Below are 6,246 nucleotides of genomic sequence, written 5' to 3'. Positions count from 1 at the left end.
CATTCCCTTGTACAAAAGTGAAACTGAAGCTTATGTTTGACTGTTATAGTATAGAATGACCTAGAGAATCCTGCAGAATATAATTTTGTATGTAGAGGCAAGTAGATACAATAATTTCAAGAGTTCTCTGTCTTTGTCTTTCAGACAGGTTTGGTTATGATATGTCTAGGTGTGGATATTGTTGACCTTCTTGAATATGCAAATTAAAACTTCATCAAATTAGGGAAGATTTTAATCATTATTTCTTCAAATTTTCTTTCTCTTCCTTTTTAAATCTCCTCTCTTCTGGAAATTTCTCTCTCTCACACACACTTTATATATATATATATATATATATTATGTATAGTGGTGCTTTATGATTTCCACAGGTCTCTTAGACTGTTCAGTTTTGTTTATTGTTTTCCTCTTTTTGTTCTTCAGACTAGATAATTTCAACTGACCTATTTTCAAGTTTGCTGATTCTTTCTTCTGCTTTCTCAAATCTGATTCTTAACCGTTCTAGTGCGTTTCTCATTTCAATTATTATATTTTTCAATTCCAGAGTTTCTATTTACTTTCTCTTATGATTTCTATTTATCTCTCTTTACTACAACTGTGGAGCTGGGAGTGGGGTAATTGTTATGAACAAGGCATTTTAAAATGCCACAGTGCTCACTGGGCTTAACAAGATTCAACTGTGGTTAATTTCAAGGGACCTGGAAAAATGGATTTTTCCAGTTGTTACCAGTGCTTTTTTTTTTTTTTTGCAAGAGTAGTTTTTTGAACATCCTTACTCTATGTTTTTACTGATGCTATTCTGCTAACTACCAAAATTACTAATCCTGTTATTAATATTTATTGTAAAATTTATATAAAGGGAACAAATTTCATGTATTTCATATTTACAGTTTTAAGAACATAATGATACTGCCCACCATCTCTCCTCCTTCCTTTCTTATTTTTCATTTAATTTTTGCTATGACATACATTCTTTTCTCATTTTTATTAATATAAAGAAAACAGATTTCATGTATTTCATAGATACAACTCTAATAACCATACTTCCCTCCTTCAAGCCCCCTCCTTCTTTCCTTGCCTTTATTTTTAATTTTTGCCAAAACATAATCTCAATTTACTTTATAATCACAGGTTTAATGCACCACTAACCATAATATTCAACAAGTAAAATACCAGCAGAACACTTCCACAGGAATATAGATAAGGGCTAAAAATAATAATCAAATCATATCATGCACATTTCTCTTTTATACATTTTTCTATTCTATTCAATTTCCTTTTAATCACAAGCTTAATCCTCCAATGAATAAATAATTCAACAAGTAGTAAATAGAAAAAACCACTGTTCTCAAGAGCATAGGCAAGGGCTTTAAAAATAATCATATCTCAAGATGTCAATTTCACTCATACACATAACATTTTAAAAAATGTATCTATAGTATTAACTTCAGCCTTCAATAAAACGCTTATTTTGACCTATTGTGGATGATACTGGGAGTTTTAGGACAAGTTTTCAGTGTCTCATTATTACATTGTATATAAGATTTAGTAGTGATTAGCTATTGTATCTCGGTCCAAGAAATGATTCAGATTATTGTTCTCCTTCAAAGCCTATTCTGAAAAATTTCATGCATGACTTGTTTCCCCTTTACAAATTAATTAATTTTCATTTTATTAAACAGAGAGAGGTCTTCTATCTGCTTATTTCTTCTCCAAATACCTTCTATTCAACAGCCAGGGCTGGGCTAGGCTGCAGGCAGGAGTCAAGAATTGCATCCAGATTTCACATGTGGGAAGCAGGAAACCAAATACTTGAGCCATCACCTGCTGCCTTTCAGTATGTGCATTAGCAGGATGAACTTCTTTGTTTTAAGAGTTTATATTTTCAGGCTGGTGCTGTGGCATAGCAGGTGAAGCTGCCGCCTGCGGTGCGGGCATCCCATATGGGCGCTGGTTTGAGACTCGGCTGCTCCACTTCTGATCCAGCTCTCTGATATGGCCTGGGAAAGCAGTGGAGGATGGCCCAGGTGTTTGGCCCCCTGTGCTCATGTGGGAGACCCGGAAGAGGCTCCTGGCTCCTGGCTTCGGATTGGCGCAGCTCTGGCCATTGAGGCGGGCTGGGGAGTGAACCAGCAGATGGAGGACCTCTCTCTCCCTCTCTCTCTGCCTCTCCTTTTCTCTGTGTAACTCTGACTTTCAAACAAATAAATCAATCTTTAAAAAAAAATCCCACGATGTTAAAAGCAAAAATAAAGAGTTTATATTATCAATTTATTAAACTTTTACTGATGAGAGTGAAAGTAATGTCCCATTCTCAGATAAAAACTTTAGGAGGAATTGTTCATTGAGTTATTTAATGATTGAGGGCCAAACAGCTAAGTTTTCAGAAATTAAGTGACCTAAAGGTAAATGAAAGAGTTCAGGAGACATTTGGTCAAAATGACATTAGCTCATGCTTGGAGAATACTTTCTTTCCCAACACATATCAGTGATAGACAAAGTATAGAGGCAATGTAGAAGACATGTCTGGGGCGGCAGCAGCCGTGGGGTCCACGGCACTGGTGGCAGGTGCCCAGGCCGTCCCAGGAGTCATGAGGAGAGCCACTGCCATGCTAGGCCCGTTGGGGTTTCCGAGGCCCCAGCTAAGGGGGAAGCCCCCACGCTACTGGCCCCAGGAGCTGAACTAGCTGTCGGAGAGTGAGCTCTCCCAGGCCGTGCAGACCAATATCCTGTGCACTGTACATGGCTGCGGGAAGATCCTGCCCAGCAGCCCAATGTTCAACATGCACCTGGTCAAGAGCCACCTCCTGCAGGATGGCATAGTAAATCCAACAATAAAAGATTTGAAAATTGTACCGAAATTCTGTTGTCAAATTGAGGAATGCCCTAGAGGCCCTGACAGACCATTTTCTCAATTTTCCCTTGTAAAATAGCACTTTATGAAGATGCATACTGAGAAGAAGCATAAGTGCAATAAGTGCAGGAATTCGTAGGGTACTGAGTGGGACTTGGAAATATATACAGAAGACTGTGGGAAGACCTCCTAGTGCACGTGTGGCTGTTCCTATGCCAGTGGAATAGCACTGCAATCCCGCATCTGCTGAACTGGCCACAAGATCCCTTCAGAACATAGGGATCCATCTAGTAACAAAAGGAAAATGGAAAACTGCTTACAAAACCAGAAGTTGTTTAATAAGACCATTGAATCACTGGGCAGCCAACCAAGTCCCAGGCCAGCTTCTCAAGAACTAGAAACTTTAAAAACAAAGCTGGGAGCCTCTTTGGAAGACTCTTGTGGCTCTAATGCCATAAAGCAGACTCTGACAACACCTCCAAGATATCCTCAGAAGTTGCTTTTACCAAAGCCCAAAGTGGCTGTGGTTATTAAACTACCTGTGATGCAGTTTTCTTCTGTGCCTGTCTTTGTGCCTATGGATGACTCCATGGCCCAGCCTTTCGTGTTAGGTGTGGATCAGAGCTCTGTTGCAGTGGCTGTGCACTTACTGCTCTTGTCAGTAGGAACCCTGATCCTCGGCCTAGATTCAGAGGCCTACTCTCTTAAAGAGAGCCTCCCTCGCCCCAAAATTATAAATCCTGTTGCTGTTGAGCCAATTAGTATAGGTGCTCAAGTGAACTTGGGTAAAAGTCCATCCAGTCTTTTACAGGAACTGGGTAACACAGGTCAGAAGAATAGTCTGTCTTCAACCAATGTGCAGACAGACCTGTCTTATGCCTCGCAAAACATTATACCTTCTGCACAGGGGCTGGCCCCGACTCTGTTGTGTCCTTGTGTTCTCAGACTGACTTGTCATTTGATGCTCAAGTGTCCTTTTCCATTAGTGTTCACATGCAGACATTTGTGTTGCTAGATCCTTGCTTCCCGTTGGGTGGGGTCTCCAGAGAAACTCAGACCAGTGGGATGCTGGTTCCCACAGAGGACTGCATGCAGATGGACCACGCTGGGATGTGTGGGGGCATTTTTGAGAGTGTCCATTTATCATACAGTGTCCCTACAGACAATATGTTAAGCAGAAGCTTAATAACAGAGACAGTAACTCATGGTTTGCTGCTATGACTTTAAATCAAGATATTGAGAAATTGGCTCCTGTGTTAAACTTCAGCAAATAGGACAGTATGCTTCCTTCACAGAACATAATGGATAATCAGACCCAACCCATGGACTTATTAAGTGAGTTAGAAAATCTTGTCAAATAATCTTCCTGGTCAGACATTGGATAATCATATTCTTGCCTGACACAAATCCTGGGCCTGACACCCAGCTCCCACCTGGCCCAATTTAGAACCCTGGAATTGATTTTGATATTAGAGAGTTCTTTTCAGCCTCAAATACCCAGACACAAACTTAAGAGAGTGAACTCAACACCATGAACACTGAACCTGTCTTGGAATCACTTGTTCCTTGCTGCAACCTCTGCTGTGTCCTACAGGTACAGGGCAAGTTTTAACTTCCTAGGCTTTGAGATGTTTGACACACAGATACAGACAGACTTAAACTTCTTCTTAGGCAATGGCCCTCATCTCCCTCAGGGAAGCATTCTGAAATGCTCCAGCTTCTCCATGAATACCGACTCATCTGATACAGAGACCCACACTGAGGGAATCTGCAATGCTAAGAACATACCTGCCCTGGAGAGCAAGGCTGAGTTGAACAATATAGAAACACAGACCATGAGTTCTGGTTTTGAAGTCCTGGGGAGCTTGTTCTTCACCAGCAATGAAACTCAGACAGCAGTGGATGACTTACTTCTGGCCAACTTGGCCTGGAACATGATAGAGTTTCAGTTCAGCTCTGTAGAAACCCAGAGATGTACTGAACTGCACAGTCTTCAGCTTCTAATGGTGGAGTCTACGTGTGGGATGGTTGGCATTTACCATTTCCTTCTGGGGTTAGAAAATAGGGAACAGGGACAACAGTATTAACTAGATCAAGTGCAAGTGATGATGCAGTTGTTTTGATTCTGTGTGCGTGGTTCTTTGCCTTTTGTACTTATAAACATGAAAATTGTGTATAAATCTGAGTGTATTATATAAAGTAAGATGCTTAGCTAAAAAAAGAAGACAGTCTATACTAAAAAGAAGATGAACATCATAATGTTGAAAAATTGTACAGAAACACAAGAAAATGAAAGCAAGATTAATATTATTGGTCTATATTATTCCTTGTCCAGATGTAGGCAGAGGTAGTTGTGTGTATATGCTGGAATAGCAGGTACTAATTTTGATAAGAAAATGAAGAACTAGTTATAATTACTGCTCAGAAGTAGGGACTGGGATAGTGGTGGAGGTAAGTTTTTCCTGCATTAAAAAGAGGTTGAAAAGAGATTAACCATTGCTTGGAATTATGACTTGCATAAAATTGCATACAAAGGAAGTTAGAGGAAGCAGATAAGGCCTAGTTTATAGGACTTGAGCTAAATCCTTGAATGTCTTAATACTTGTATATGTACTATCACTAATGTTACATCAAGATAGGTGGCCTAAGCCATCTGATTATGCACTTCAGGGTTGGGTGTTTGTGAGTAGAGGCAACTAAAAATCTATGCAGAGAGGGTAGAAGAGAGATTGATGCAAACATTCAAAAAATTAAAGAAAGGAAAGTAATCAATAAAATCAACAATCAGGAAGTCAATCAATTGCAAACCAAATGAAAATAACAGAGCAATGAGAAAATGATATTAAAATAGTGTGTTAAAAATTCTGTTACAAATTCATCCACTTAAAAGTATATAGACCAGGCAGAAATTAAACAAAAACATTTGTAAGTAGAAATCCTAGAAATAAAATGTAGAGGCTAGAATTTGAATGAAAATCAAAATATATGGAACAAAAGTAGAATACAAGATTACAATATAAGATGGGTTTCATTCAAAAAGCTGAGGATAAGAATCAGTCTAGAGTTCCTTAACCAGAGAAACTATCATTCAAGAGTAAGGGGTGATTAAAGACACTTTGAAATCTATAACAAGCTAAAAACGTTGCCACTTACAAAGCCTCTGTAGAAATACTTGAGGCACTGTGGTGTAAGTAGGCTAAGCCTCTGCTTGTGGTGCTGACATTCCATTTGGGTGCTGATTTGTGTCCTGGATGCTCCTCTTCTGATCCAATTCTCTGCTGTGGCCTGGGAAAGCAGTAGAAGATGGCCCAAGTGTTTGGGCCCCTGTATCTGCATGGGAGACTCTGAAGAAGCTCCTGGCTCCTGGCTTTGTATCAGCCCGGCTCTGGCTGTTG

The 6,246-nt window shown here is 39.7% G+C and overlaps 1 pseudogene; it reads left to right on the top strand.

Annotated features, from left to right (window-relative positions):
* Window positions 1-2,732: 2,732 nt before the first annotated feature.
* Window positions 2,733-5,031, top strand: LOC100343249 (ATM interactor pseudogene; annotated as a pseudogene).
* Window positions 5,032-6,246: the final 1,215 nt, after the last annotated feature.

This window comes from Oryctolagus cuniculus, chromosome X (genome assembly GCF_964237555.1).
Source record: "Oryctolagus cuniculus chromosome X, mOryCun1.1, whole genome shotgun sequence".
NCBI classification, from domain to species: Eukaryota; Metazoa; Chordata; class Mammalia; order Lagomorpha; family Leporidae; genus Oryctolagus; species Oryctolagus cuniculus.
Note: the sequence above shows the minus strand (reverse complement) of the source record. Positions and strands in the feature narration are given on the sequence as shown.